The sequence below is a fragment of the Callorhinchus milii genome, unplaced genomic scaffold (genome assembly GCF_018977255.1).
Source record: "Callorhinchus milii isolate IMCB2004 unplaced genomic scaffold, IMCB_Cmil_1.0 Scaffold1, whole genome shotgun sequence".
In the NCBI taxonomy this organism is placed as follows: domain Eukaryota; kingdom Metazoa; phylum Chordata; class Chondrichthyes; order Chimaeriformes; family Callorhinchidae; genus Callorhinchus; species Callorhinchus milii.
This window is the reverse complement of record NW_024704742.1, coordinates 133,006,742-133,022,574: the sequence shown is the minus strand read 5'-3', so window position 1 is coordinate 133,022,574 and position 15,833 is coordinate 133,006,742. Positions and strand designations below refer to the sequence as shown.

Below are 15,833 nucleotides of genomic sequence, written 5' to 3'. Positions count from 1 at the left end.
CTGAAAACCGGCCGACTTCTGAGTCATCAGGCTGCACAGGAAATGACGTTAATGGCAACTTGATGAGCGTAAGTCAGTCCTTTTTTTAAAAAAAGCATTTTGAGGGAAGCAGTCACTTCCTTCCCACAAACACATTGGTGAACAATGGGCTCTACACCCCATTCGCACCTAAAGCGTATTTGCCCATTCAACAACAGTTGCAATCATTGTCCATCTATAATATTTTGTAAAGAGCTTTGAGATGTTTATTTTCAGGTGGAAGTCAAGGTGGGATTCTTATTCTTATTGATATTATTACAATAGAACCAAAGAAATGTACAGCCCAGAAGAAGCCCATTGGGTTATCAGGTCAGTGCTGGCTGGCTCTTTAAAGAGCAATCCTTTCAGTCCCATTTCCCTGCCCTTCAGCTCATACCCCTGTAGTTTGCTCCTTTTCAGATACCTATCCAGCTTAGCTCCCTTTTCAAACCTAATTTGGATTCTGCCTCGACCACTGTTCCCAGCAGGACATTCCATACCCTGGCCACTTCTGTACATGAAAGAAATTCTCCTAACCTCCCCATTTGCTCGTTTGCTAATGATCTTAATTTGATGCCCTAAATCAATCCCTATTGAGACTTAAAACATCATAATGGCTAGAGGTAGCAATGCAATCTCCCTTTGTTACCCCAACGCTCTGTGATCTTAGATTGAGGCTTTCAATTTACACTGTTTGAACAAAACTTAAATGAATGATAATTCTTTGCCAAAGTAATTTCAGTTCACGTGAAACTCACAAGCACCAGTTGGAGTCAGTTATCAGCTGAAGCTGAAGGCTGAACACATGGCGATTTTAAATGAGATTCCTTGTAATAATAATCCTTGCATTTGATATCATGCCAGCGACTTCAAAAAAAAGTGCTTCAATTGCCAAGGAAGTGTAATGACTGTGCATTTGTCAAGTTGTCGATGATGAAGGCAGATAACATAATTGCTATGCGTAATTGGCTGCTGCGTTTCACACACAAAATATCCAGTCAATTCACTTTATAGTATAGTCTGTGAAGCGCTTTGAGACGTCTTGAAGACATGATAAGGGGCTATATGAAATGCAAGGATTATTATTATTATTATCATCATCAGAGTTGCTGTGATGTGCGACACCTCCTTGTTTAAAGAATGGTGTTTAACTCCTACCCCAACCCACTCTTTTCAAAGTGCAGGGGATCTATTCTGTTTGTTGCTGTGTTTCCATCAATTGTGGAAGCAGTTTTGCAAAAGTCTGCAGTGATCCTAACCTGTACCAGAGGAGCAGATAAACTCCTCTGCTCGGATCCAAATCCCTGACTGTCCAGCGCCTTGGGACATCCTCCCGACGTGAAAGGCGCTATACAAATGTAATTTTATATTATATAAATGATGGCATTCTGCATTTTGCCACAATCACATCCATTCCAATTGACACTGATCCATTCCACACTGCAACACGTGTTTTGTAGCACGCAGTCACAATGTTTAACACACACACGTACACACACAAAGAAGGTTAAAAGAGAATAATAGGCAGTAAAGTCAACAGCATGAACCATCACCTCCTGATCTGTTTGCGGAAGGAATGGAGTGAAATCTGCGGCTATTCACAGTGAGCTTCCTTGTGATAGTTATAAAATAATAATAAATAATGATAAGTATAGGATTCGTCAATACATCATCAATACAGTCCCATTTACATTTATACATCCCCTTTCGTGTCGGGAAGACGTTTCAAAGTGCTTGACAATTACAACAACTCGCATTTATAGAGCAGCCTTCACACAGGGTAGAGTCTCGGAGCGCTTAATAATGGATGGGCACTTGATCTGGGAGGGGCGGGAACCGAGGGGATGGAGAGGGAAAGATGACCAAAAATGCAGTTAGAGAGATGTGTCTTGAGGTGGACCTTGGAGGGAGAGAGGGAGGGAGGGAACGAGTCAGAAGGACTCCAGAAAGGAGTTCCAGAGAGTGGGGGTCAGAAAGGCTAAAGTGGGGCAGGCAGGGTGGGGGGCATGAAGCTGAGTGGTGTTCACTAAGCTAAAGAAACACTGTCTTTCCTCACAGGATTAAACAGGAGATGGTGTGACACAGTGGCAGTGAACTTGGTGTCATCAGTTTCCCTCGACTGAAATGACTTTCATTCATTTCATAACAAAAACAGAAGTCGCTGGGAACACTCAGCAGGTCAGGCAGCATCTACGGAGAAAGGAAAGTGAGTCAACGTTTTGGGTCCACAACCCTTCATCTGCTGAGTGTTCCCAGCGGCTTCTGTTTTTGTTTTCAGATTTCCAGCATCTGCAGTATTTTGTGTTTTGTTCATTCATTTAATATTTGTTCAAAACTTTGGAAACAGGAGGTACTCTGATCTTAGAGAAATTTTGGCTAATGACTTGGATAAAGTTATCAGGCACAATAAAATTACAATCCTTGCATTCGATAAAGCGCCTTTCACTTCAGGAGCACATACCCAAGCCGCTTCCCAGGATTTTATTGCAAAAGTGTAGTAACGGTGTACATTGTACATGAATGATGCAATTTACGTACAATGATATCCAACAAACAGCCATTGCAAATGACGTGGAGGTCTCTAACGGTTTGGTTGGAGCACTCGTCTCGCAAGCGAGTGGACCTGGGTTTGATTCCCGGGCAAGATCAAAACCAAAGGCAGGTTTCTTACTCTACATGGCTCTGTTTACCCAGCAAATAGTAGGAAGCCCTTTGTTAGTCGACTGGGGGAATCGCTTTTCCAGGGGTAATAATCCCTTCAAAAAATACACACATAATAATAATAATTTGTTCAACAACAATGAGTTGAATTTATACAGCACCCACTTGTGGGATAGCGTCCCAGAGCGCTTGACAGACCCGGAGCACAACTCAATCCTCAACTGTTTGTGGGACACTGCTGTGGTAATTGGGTGCCATGTTTTGCTACAAAATAATCATTTCATTGGTATACATATGTATAGTATAGTATATTCTTTGAAACACTTTAAGACATTTCAATGAGTCGAGAATGCGCCATATCGAATGCAAAGATTATTATTATCAACTTGTTTCCCAGTCTAACCGGAATTCCTTGTCCGGGTGAAGCCTGTTCCGAGCGATAATAAAAATACTCTTGAATTCCCGGCAGCAGCCAGATCCCTTCTGCCCCCACCCCCCCAACCACACATCATATGGCACATCTTGACCACGCTCCAGGTAAAAGATCAGTGTCGTGTACACTGAGTAAAGGAGACTGCGCCAGTCACTGTACATTACTGCCTTCATTTTATCAGTGTGAAAGCAACATAATTCAAGAGCGCCAGGGGCTGGAGTAAGTTGTCAGCTCTCTCTCACGAGTGACTTAAACCCAATAATGTAGCATGACCAGTGCAATATTCCAGTTATTACACATCTGTTACCGTTTAAATGTGGAAAAAGATAATGGAAGGCAAGCCTTTTAAGTTCTAAGAGGTAGTTAGAGGCAAGGAAGGCTTAATAAAGGTATTGAGGAGACTTGGAACGATCTGAGAGTCTTGTGGTGTGTTTGCCGCCTGTATGGTGTGTAGCAGCAACTCAGGGATATGACCCAAGCGTGAAAGGTCACTCGGTCTTTCCTTGCTGCGCATTCTCACTGCCAGTCGGTAACAGAAAGGGCGTAAGATTCTCTTACTTTTTCTTGCTATCTCCCGATATCAAGAGGCACTCCGACGCAGTATTTAAACTCTTATTTTTGCAAGCAGTCTGCATTACTTCTAATCCAGGATAATAGCTCTTGGCAAACCAGTTATCCATTTATCATTCTTCCTTTCTTCCTTGCCTCCAAAACTTCCTTTACAGTTTAACACAGATATTAAAGGAATCAGCCTGTGGAATCCTAGAACCCTCTAGGACAGAAATAGATCATTCTACTCAACAGATCAACACTCTTCTATCTGCTTTAGCAGCCTTAAGTGCCTTGCGCTCACTCCCCCTGTACTCTTTCAGATTTCAATCAACTATAGATCCCCCTTTAGAAAGAGCCTATAGATTCTGCCTTACAGTTTGCACTGGAGAATTAATTATCAATTATAATAATAATTATTGCATTTGATACATCCAGCACCTTTCACGTCGAAAGGGATGACTCAAAGTGCTTCACAGGATTTTACTGTGAGGTGCAGTAATTGTATATTCTGTAGGCAAACGGGGCACAAAAGAGCCATGAAATTAATGATCAATTTTGATCCCATTCCTCACTAAAGACCAGCCCTGTTATCCATACATCACAGCATCCCGTTGCCCTAGCCTCAACCACCCTGTTCCAGATAAAAAGGGCATCTTCACCTGATCTCTCTCTTGTGATCATCAACAACGACGACAACTTGTATTTATATAGTGCTCCTTACGCAGTGCAGTATCTCAGAGCCCTTGATAGCGGCGGAGCAGAAAGCCGAGCCGGGAGGGAGGGGGACGAGACCGTAGAATAGGAAGGTCTTCAAGCACGACCTGAAGATGGAGGAGGAGGGGACAAGACGGAGGGATAGAGGGATGAAAGCACAGCTACCGATGGTGAAACGGAGGGCACAAGGGACAACAACAACAAGATTGCATTTATAGAGCGCCTTTCACGTTGGGAGGACGTCCCAAGGCGCTGGACAGTTGGGTCGGGACCCGAGCAGGGGGAAAATGGTCAGGATGAGGGGAGGGAAGGGAGGGAGCGAGGAGGGGGTAGACAGTCGAGAGGGAAAGTGAAGGCACGGTTGAAGAGAAAGGTCTTGAGACCGGCCTTGAAGGAGGAAAGGGAGGAAGCAAGGCGAAGGCACTGGGGGATGGAGTTCCAGAGCCTAGCAGGAGGCTGGAGCCAGTCGAGGGGAGGCAATGGGTTTGGGTTGGGGTGTAAGATCGTTTGTGAATAAGCTGCACATGAGTTAGTTGCACGATGTCCACGTAAACCTCACCCATCAAACGTGGTATTATTTCTCTAACCCCCGTTTGGATCGGACAGTGCAACCTGGAGCAAGGCGCAAAGAGATCACCTTAAAAGCTACCAGCAACCGTTCGGAAGCTGCAAGGAGATCTTCCGATGGGACAAAGCAATCGGCGTCACGTGGAGCACATCAAGAGGAACTGAAACCTGTTCCGAAGCCTGGAACCGGTTAATCGCTCCTGGTTGCTGCAGCATCAATCCACATCAGTTATTCATCACATCGCCGAATGCCATCAATCAACCTTTCATCACATGATGAACATCAGACCCAGGGAGCGTCCGTCTGAACACAGAAATATCCATGGGCACTTAACCTAAACCTGTTCCTGTAATATACAAAGCATTCTGAGGCACTATCTGCAGATTTACTCGGGTTTTTGCGGGTCCAGGCTATACTTTACTGTGTGTGACACCGGTCTGTGTAATGCTTTTAGTAATATTAATAATCATAATCCTTGCATTTGACATAACGCCTTACCATGTCGTTGAGACCTCTCAAGGCACTTCACAGTATATATTGTAAAGTAGATTGACTGTCGAATTTTATGGGTGAAAAGCGGCAGCCAATTGCGCATAGCAGTGTCCCACAAACGGTCATGGATTGAAGTGACCAATTGTTTTGATGGGGTGGGGGTGGGATTATTACCTCTGGAAATGATCCGCTAATCAACTAACAACCGGGTTCCTACTTGTTGCTAGGTAAACAGAGGCGTGTGGAGTAAGGTTTCGCCCTTCCCGAGAATCGAACCGGGTTCTCTCACTTGCAAGGCGAGTGCTCTAACCACTATGCTACAGGACTTCACAAGTTGTTGTTGTTGGCATGTGATACGACTCCTCTCCCCCCTTTTTCCCCCAAGCGCAGTGTGCAAACTTGAATCTGAACAATAGAGAAGGTTTGACTTTACTCACATCTGGTAAAGTTAGCAAGTACCGATTTGCACGAAAAAGAAATGACACCTGGTGACTTTTTTGATGCATTGTATATATATATATATGTGTACACGTACATTCAATTAACAGAGGCAAGCGATAAGTTCACCTTGCCTCGTCTGCAAACAGTTACAGGTTCCCATTCCGCTTATATATAGAAGAGCTCTCCAGCTCTGTTATCTTAGGCTTTGAATTTAGTCAATCTTTCAATCTTTCTACCCCCGCACTTTGATGCCTGCATTATTTAAGCACCTTGCTGGATCCCTTTAATGAAGGCTGGGCTTTTGATCTTACAAATGGGATTGTTATCGCACTCTGTATTTAACCTCTTGAGGGATGAATTTCTGGAGGCCTGTGTACGTACGCCACCAATCTATCTCATTGAATTATTAGGAGCGGAAAAGTGGGGGTGAAGTGAAAACTGCAGTGTTTTCTAACAGAATCTCCGCTCAGCTAACAAGAGTCTGCTATGCATATACCTGTCCCCTCCCCACTACCATCAGCGGCCAAGTATTCAGTCAGCTTCCCACCCTCTGTCTCCCTCCTCCCATCTCCTTTAAATCCCACCTTAAAATCTACCATTTTGCCCCCAGTCCCTTTCGCAACGCCCAGTTTTGACGCCGCACTGCGAAGCGCTCCGAGACATCATTACATGGAATCTGGTTCGAAACAACCGTCTCTCATCACATTCCACTGTAATACTTGTGCAAGCAAGCGTGAGACAAGAGACCAAAGGAAAAGGGATTAGAAGGACTGAGCCACAACTACATTGTCATGTTCCATCGCTCAGGGTGTTGTGAAAGATGCTTCATTGACAATTTAAGTACAATATTAATATTTTGTGCTTGTCTCTGCAATGTCTCCCTGAGAAAGAACACAGAAAGCCAACCACTGAGGTAGTGATTAAAGAGCAAAAAGGAAAGACAGCGCGAAAGAGAAAAAAAGGAAGAGAGAGAGAAAAAAAACGAGAAAGACAGGAAGGAAAGAAATGATGGGGATAGAGGAGAGAGCAAAATAAACTGTAAAGGATCGAAAGAGAGAGAGAGCAAAAGTGAGAGAAGATAAAGAAGGCAAAAAGGAGGATAGAAAGAGCGAGAAAAAGAGAGTGAAAGGAAAAGAGAGAAAGGGAAAGAGAGAGAGAGTAAAAGGGAAAGAGAGAGAGAGAGATAGACAAAGAGAGAGAATAATTAAGAACCATTAACAAGGCAAATCCAATTTTTCGAAACACGATCTGCAAATCTAATTTTTGGGATCACTTGCACTTTGTTTCTTCTGTATAACTTATTCAAAATAGCACAAAGTGTTCTCCCTCTCTCCTTTATCCTGTTCCAGTATCAGCAGCCAACAGCGGGAGATTTAACTCTTGAACAATTACCTATTGAATACACGGGGACCTTCTCATCAAGAAACCACATTTTCACAAGGTGCACGTTAGAGATAAGCTGTGTGGTGCCATTCCCCTGGTTAAGAGGGAGCCTCAAGCAGAGAGGTCAGGACTGTGTTGCCGTGGGGCGGCAAGACCTCTTTCAAATTAAGAAAACTTTAAGAACCTGAATTAAAGCATTCCCGCCTCTGAGTTCGAAGACTGTGGGGTTCAAGCCCCACTTCGGGACTCGGAATCTCTTAGTCTAAGATGGCACTCCAATGCAGCACCGGGGAAGTATTGCACTGATGGAAATACCGTCCTACAGTTGAAACTTTAAACCAAGGTCCAATTTGCTTGTTTAGGTGGAAGTTAAAAAATCCCATGCCACTATTTGAAAAAAGATGGTTTCTCTCTCTCTCTACGTCCTGACCAACAATCCCACAAATAAAATTGGTCCTCACTTACTTTGTAGCTGTTGTGCGCAAATTTTGCCCACGAAATACAGTCAATTCACTTTTCAGTATATCTTGGAAAGCGCTTTGAATCGCCTCGATGACGTGATAAGGCGCAAACGCAAGGATTATTATAACTTTAGCGTGACGTCCAGACATCAACTTTCAACTCTCAAGAGAATTCTTGAATGTACTGGCACATTCAGAGGTCATTCAGCCCATCGTATCTGTGCGGCTTTCTGAAATTGTTCAGTCCCCAATCCTCCTCCTCTCTTCTCCCACCCCCCAGAGCCCACCACACCTCCCCAGCCCACCCCACCGTCCTCCCCTCCAGCATTTCTCCTTAAGCATTTTTTCCTTTTCAAATATTTTCCCTATTTCAACTACAATTTTTGGTAGTGTCCAATGCGTGTGTGTGCGTGTGTTTTTATTTTATTTTGGCTGATAATCTAATATTGTGATGATTATTATTATTATGATCTTAACTCTCTAGCCTCCAGTTGCTGACTCTCTGAATGGTAGAAATAGCTTCTAACTATCCACCTTATCGAAAACTCCTGGTAGTTTTGAACGCCAAGATCAACCCCTTTTGGTTTGTCAAAAATCACAGAATGGATCCTCAAATTCACCTACAAATCCCTTCACACGCTGGGACCTCCCTACCTTTCTAACCTGCTTCCTCCCTCTCCACTCCAACATTGCTCAGTTGATCCCAGCCTCTTGCTTGCCCCATGTCCCCTCCACTCCACCATCCGTGGCCGTGCTTTCAGCCACTACACCCCGAAGCTTTGGAACTATCTCTCCCAATCCCTCCGTCTAGCCCTTTCGTCCCTGTTTTCAGACCTTCCTCTTCGACCGTGCTTAAAGTCAACTACCCACTACCCCCAGACACTCTGTCACTGTTAAGCGCTCCGAGACACTACACTGCTTGAAGGGCGCTAAATAAATGCAAGTTGTTGTTCTTGAAATTAATAGGTTTCACTTCTCAATGGAGAATGATTTTCTCTCCTACCGCGACAACAACCAGAGTCTCAAAATAGTTTTGGGTACAGAATGTATAATTTCTTGTAAGAACAGTACATGCGGTCTTTGGAAGTTCTACAAAGCCAACGCCATGGGGGGTGCGGGGAGAGAGAGAGAGAGAGAAAGAGAGTCTTCTTCATTGATCCAAAGGCTGGGAGTTCGCTTTCTGGGCAGATGCAACAATAAACAAAGGAAAAATTAAATTGATTTTAAACATAGGCTTTGGAAACAACTGCTTCGAACACTCCCCTTTATGATTCCAGTGCAAACTACAACAAGTCACACTTATTTGGGTCTCCTTTTTGGGTCTCAAAACTACTTCGCCAAGACGGAACGCGAGCCCAAGTGGGGTGGGAGATGGGATGGGTGGGGGGTGGCGGAATGGGGATGGGGTTTACGTTGGAGATGACAAAAGATGCAGTCAAAAGACACAGCTTTTTAAGGGGCGGGGGATGAAATACAGAGCCAGAGAGGGAACGGAGACAGGAAGAATTTGCTTAATACAATAATATTAAATCAATACAAACAGGAGGTATTTGGCTGCTCTTGTGAGAAAGTGGGGCCAATAACCTGGACTAAGACCAAAATAATAATCGTTGTGCTTGATACGGCTGACCTTTCATGTTGGGAGGACATCTCAAGGCGTTTTGCGGGATTCGCAGTAAAGTGTAGTGACTGTGTGTTTTGTAAGCGAACGTGGCAGACAATTTGCGCGCGGCAAAGTCCCGTGAACAACCGTGAAAGTAACTTGGTGTCATTTCCAGACTCCACCTGAAGCCCAGAGGCAGAGTTTATTATGGTAAATTACTGGGTGGGGAGGTGGGGTGGGGTTGGGGGGGGGGGATTTGTTCCATGCAGGAATACACCTCAACAACACAGGATGTATTACGAGTCTGCCATTTCAGTCCACACGCGCATAAACACACACACAACAATAACCATCAACAACAACTACTTGCTTCATACAGTATGCTTCACATGGAGCAGCATGTCGGAGCTCTTAACAGTGACGGAGTTTGACATCAAGCCGGGGGCTGGGGGAGAAGGAAGAGTGGGAGAGGTGACCGTAGGCACAATCGAAGAGAAGAGTCTTCAGATGCGATGTAAAGACAGGGAAGGAGGAGGTGAGGCGGTGGAATTAAGGAGAGAGTTCCATAGTTTTAAAGCGTAGATGCGCACACACGCACACACATACACACAATTATACACACACACATGCGCGCACTTACACACACACAGAGGCTTCCCTCACAGTTGCCCATTCACACATCCAGAGAAAAAACTCAGCCGTTTCTCACAACAACCTTCTTGTTAACCATCTCAGCACAGGAGGCAGCTGCAGCCTACTGTGTACTGCGCCCCTTGCACTCACCGCTTAGCCGAAGAAAACACAGCTCACAACGAGCCAAGGAGGGAGTGTTTGAACAGAAAACACAGGAGGCATTTCTCATGTGCAGTTCAGGAAACTTCCAAAGACAGACAAGCAACCAGATCTATGATACTGTGATACTAGCGATCAGTCTGGTAACATTATAACTGAAGCATTTACTCATCTAACATCCACCTTATAGTCTAGGGGTTGCTTAATGGGAACAAAATATAACCCCCACAAAATATACAGTCACTGAATGCACTTTATAGTATATTCTGATAATAATATATTAATTCTTGCATTTGATATAGCGCCTTATCACCTCTTCGCGACGTCTCAAAGCGCTTCACAGAATATATGTAAAGTGTATATTTTTGTGGGCGAAACACGGCAGCCAATTGCGCACAGCAGTGTCCCACAAACAGTCGTGGATTGAGTGACCAAATTATTATTATTTATTTATTGATAAGGTGTTATATCAAATGCAAGGAATATGATTATTATTAACGGCTGGATAACAATCGGGAAGGGAAGGCGTGGGTAGATTCCCAACAGTACCTTTTCAATTCCCACCACATCCGCGCTCATCAAATGAGACATTTGTAACTGTTTTTTATTTAATCTATACCCCGAGGATTGTTCTCCGTTGCTCTGGGATAATTGAGCTTTAATCTCGCTTTTGAAAAGCAGATGTTCCCACCCACCCCACCCAAAAAAAAATACCTTTGATCCATGCAAACAATATACATAATTGTTACAAACCACAATTATCAGAAAGCTCGGCACACAATTATCGTGAGTCGGGAGCAAACAGTGAGTGATTAAATTAGAGCAAATTTGCGTCTCGCTCATTCTGAATTACTTGGGGCAACTAACATTACAGGATCGTTGTGTTAAATGTAATAATCATATTAATATATATTGTGTTAACGTTAATCATAATAATCTTTGCATTTGATACAGCACTTTATCACATCTTCAAGATGTCAGTACACAATTTAGGGCAGAAACAAATTACCCGACAGAAGAAATATAAAGGACCTGCCGTTCCCATTAAATTGCCGAACATGCCACACGCAGCCAAAAGGGGAAATTGTGCCTTTTACTGAAAAAGGAAAGGTCAGTCTGAGCGGACGGGCTGATCTTGAAATCCTTTCGTCCCCGGCTTCCAAGTGTGATAGATTGCATGCGGCGGAATAAACAGATTTCAGCATGCAGCATTCGATCCGTCCGCCCGTGTATAATAAGAATTATCTTCGCATTTGATATTTGCACCTTATCAGGTCGTTGAGATCTTAAAATAATTTTTAAATAATTTGCATCTTAAAACATCACCGGGTGGGGGGGGGGGGGGGGGAAGAGACTTTTGGTTTTGAATATTAATTACAAACAAAAAATTTAAATGAACGAACAGCATACCGTGGACGTCTGGGCTGCTGAATTTTTAAACTTCCCTCCACACCGGGTTCACTCTGTCCTGAAAGCTCCCTCTAAATTGACTTAACAAGTCAAAAGTGGTCCCTGGTAAGAAACGGCAGTGACAAAAAAAAACAATTAGCAGCTGGCTGTGATGAGCTAAACATCTCTCCTCTTAAACCACCCTCTTCTCCTCCTCCTTAGAATAATCCTTAACATAATCCTCGCATTTGACATAGCGTTTTTAGACGTCTCAAAGCGCTTCACGGAATATACTGTAAAGTGTATATATTGTATAGACTCTATATATTTTGTGTGGCGAAACGAGGCAACCAATTGCGCACAGCAGTGTCCCGCAAACAGTTGTGGGTTGAGTGACCAAATTATTATTTTATTATATAATTATCTCTTCTCTTTCTCTCGCTCTCTCTCTCTCTCTATATATATATACATATTTCTCTCTCTTTCCTCCTTCCCCTGATCTGAAGCTATGAAAGTAGCGGAGAGAAAGAGAGGGGGTGAGAGAGAGGAAAAAAAGTGAAGAGGTTGTGGGGTGGGGGGGGGGGGAGTGAAGAAAGAGAGAAAGAGAGAGTATTTCCGCTAAATCTAATCAATCAGGAATACATAATAGCTTCCATGCAGAACTGCTGACACTGGGTCGGCAGCTTATGTGACCCTTAAACACAAGAGCAGTGCTACAGAGAAGAAGATGAGAGAATCCAAGCTAATTGTCTCTCAGTGCCCAACTCTTTTCACTTTCACTTAACTCCAGCTGCCAGTCCCTGGCAGCCCATCCCATCACAATGCAATGAAGCTCTCCTCTCTCTCATCCTCTTATCCCAAATTAAGCTTCAAAGACATTGTTGCCTCTTTTGCTCCCAAAACACACACACACATACACACAACCCCATCTCCATCTCTCTCCCTTCCCTTCTCCAATCCCATCCCCATCTAATCTGATTGCACCTCAGCCCTCACACCAACGTTTTACTGATAAAACACTGACACATAGAAGTGGGATGAAGAGAGGAAGAGGGGAGAGGAGAGATGAGATGAGATGAGATGAGGAGGGAAGAGATGAGAGAGGGAGAGAGAGGCTGTTAAAGGTGGAAAAATGACTGTTATTTCAATCAATTCAAAAAAAATCACATTTTGAATTGAACACAACCATCCTTTTTTTTTAATGTGCCTCTTGCACACACACACACACACACACACACACCTCCCAAAATAAAACGTATTAAAAAAAAGCACATTGCAAGCTCCTGTCATCTGATGTGTAAAGAAAAATAAATGCAAATGAAATACTCCTTACTTACTGACTTGCTTCGTTGCTTAAAACGCTCTTGACAGCAGCAGCTCTCAGCAGAAGGCAAAGTTGCTTGATATTGTTGCTACTTTAGCACCAGCTGCAGTAGTGGATGCAGATTAAAGCACTCTTAAAACTGCATAGCCTCAGCATGTGACCAAGCAAGTCATTTGTGATGGGCAGAATAAATTATGAGCTGAGCTTTGCACCCTCTAGCCAATGTTTGGGGAAGTGTAGCTTCACTTGTGTGTATGTGTGTGTGAAAAAAAAACTGACTAGCCCCTTTGCCACAAACCTCTTAAGACTTAAGAGATCAGCTGCTTTTTTGACTGAATGCAAAGGAGGAAATACAGTCTATCTCTCCCCCTATCTATATATACACACAGTGTATGTGTGTGTGTGTTTGAGTCAGTGCTCTTTCCAGAGCTACTGGACTTGATAGGAAACTGCAGCTTTCCGCTGTGGTGAAGTGAGACTGATAGATCTTGGAAACGTTTGTGGTTTTTTAAGATATACAGTATTTTCGAAGAAAAAGATACTCTTAAGCACAGTGATGGTTTTCCGCATGTGACAGACACTCGGCTGACCTCCCCTGCCAATTTTTTTTATATATATGTCTATGTATGAGGAGGGGAGAAGGGTATATTTAGCTTGGGTTTGATGGTGGGCTGGGGTAGGGGGTGCTTTCTGCCTGATTTTTCTTTTAAACCCCCTCTCTCGGCTTTGCAATGAATTCAAGCCAAAGCCACCTCCAAAGCAAAAAGGGTGGCTGCCTGCTTTTTTAACCCCTCTCTCTAGGCTTTGGAATGAATGCAGGCCGAAGCAAAAACTGGCTAAACACACAGCACGCATTAACTAATCGATACAAAGGTCCTCAAGTTCCTGCATAAAACATGAGCCTGGCTTGAAGGGCTCTTTATTCCTAATTGAGCTCTGCAAATCCCATCACATCGTTCAGAGCGCACTCTCTCTTTCTCCCTCTCCCTCTCCCTCTCTCACTGCCCCGGCTGACAGACAGATACAGCGGAGGTAAGGTAGAGGCTGGGAGAGAGAGTGACGTGTATTCCCTTGCAGAGCCTTTCCGTGCCTGCGCAGCAATAACAATATCAATAATAATCCTTGCATTTGATATCACCCCTTATCATGTCTTCGAGACGTCTCAAAGCGCTATTCAGAGCGAATTGACTGTATACAGAGTCCTGTAACTCAGTGGTTAGAGCACTCGCTTTGCAAGCGAGAGACCTGGGTTCAATTCCCAGCAGGGCGAAACCTTGGGCAAGTTTCCTTACTCCACACGCCTGATAATAATCCCTCGAAAAAAAATAATAAATTGGTCATTTCAATCCATGACTGTTTGTGGGACACTGCTGTGCGCAATTGGCTGCCGCATTTTGCCCACAAATATACAGTCAATTCGCTTTACAGTCTATTCTTCTAGAAGACGTGAAAAGCGCTATATCAAATGCAAGAATTATTATTATTATTATTATACAGTATTTTGTGGGCGAAACGCGGCAGCCAATTGTGCATGGCAGTATCTCACAAACAAGTCGTGGATTGAGTCACAGCAACAGCTGTTGTGCTCATTTGCTGGGAGAGCTCCTCCGTCCTGTTTATTTTAACTCTGAATACTTTTTAAACATCCTCATTTCACAGACATCAGACCCTAACCTACGCCGCCGAGCTCAGGCACTGTGTAAATGCAGCAAATTTTTGTGACGAGTGTTCAGTCGGTCGGTGGTTGGTTTTAATGCATGCTTAACCCTTAAGCCTTCAGAGGAGAGAGGATGGAACGAGAGTGTGAGTGAGCGAGAGAGAGAGAGAGAGAGAGGCTTAAAGCAGCTTGAGATTTTCAGCAGTGGATACCTGTGTCTTTGGATGAGCTTATGATTAATGGTGTTTCCGGGTCACTGTGGCACTCGCAGGCTGACGTCTGTGTGTGGAGGGAAGGTATCTGTGTTATATTGCTACTTAAGAGTGTCCAGACTCATATGGTCTGAAAGCAGCACGAGTTTAGGATTTTTTGATATATTCTCTCACCCTCTGCTGGTGCACTGTGAATCCTGACAGACCGCAGAGCAGAGCTGCTTTTGCAGGGAATGTTATACTTGGCAGGGAATTCTCTACTCTGAGAATAATCAGAGTGGTGAATGATAATAATAATAATCCTTGCATTTGATACAGCGCCTTATCAGCTCTTTGAGACTTCTCACAGTGCTTCACAAAATATACTGTAAAGTGAATTGACTGTCTATTTGTATAGTAATTTAAAGTAAATTTAAAAATGTAAAGTGTTTCGCTCATAAAATATAGTCAATCTACTTTACAATATATTCTGGGAAGTGTTTTGAGATGTCTCAGCCAAGTGATAGGCCTACCACTTGGCTGAGACATCTCAAAACACTTCCCAGACCTTTCTCTTTGACCGTGCCTTCAGCTCCCCTCTCGACTCTCTACCCCCTCCTCGTTCCCTCCCTTCCCTCCCCTCACCCTGACCATTTCCCCCCTGCTCGGGTCCTGACCCAACTGTCCAGCGCCTTGGGACGTCCTCCCGACGTGAAAGGCGCTCTATAAATGAAATCTTGTTGTTGTTGTTGTTGATAAGTAGCTATATCAAATGCAAAGATTATTATTATTATTATTATATTAAAAACAAAAGCCAACTGGGGACCTTTATTTAATCCTATTTGTAATCATTCGTTCGGGATAATTCTGTCCGAACAACAGCCAGAAGCAGGAAAAAAACGCTTTTTTCAGCAATCCCCCAAATAAAATTGATCACTCCCTCCGCGGGTGTTTGTGGGACACTGCTGTGCGCAACTGGCTGCCGCGTTTCGCTCACAATACACAGTCACTGCACTTCACAGTATATCCTGTGAAGCGCTTTGAGACGTTTATATCAAATGCAATATCAAATGCAAGGATTATTATTAATAATATTATTAAATCCACTTTGCGCAGAATTAGCCTAAATCAGCACATGCTTGAAACTTAGCATT

At 43.7% G+C, this 15,833-nt stretch overlaps 1 protein-coding gene across 3 annotated transcripts in view; it reads right to left on the bottom strand.

Moving 5' to 3' along the window:
* The window catches only part of cntfr (ciliary neurotrophic factor receptor), a 147,544-nt gene extending 132,800 nt beyond the window's left edge, over positions 1-14,744 (bottom strand). Inside the window, exons 1-3 of one of the 3 annotated variants that reach the window (XM_042335831.1) lie at positions 14,701-14,744; positions 12,845-12,934; positions 11,529-11,630 (exon numbers count right to left, since the gene is read on the bottom strand). The gene's annotated coding sequence lies outside the window, so the exon portion shown is untranslated. Of the gene's footprint in view, positions 1-11,528; positions 11,631-12,840; positions 12,985-14,700 lie in introns of those variants that run through there. The other 2 variants (XM_042335830.1, XM_042335832.1) reach the window with 2 other exon arrangements.
* Positions 14,745-15,833: the final 1,089 nt, after the last annotated feature.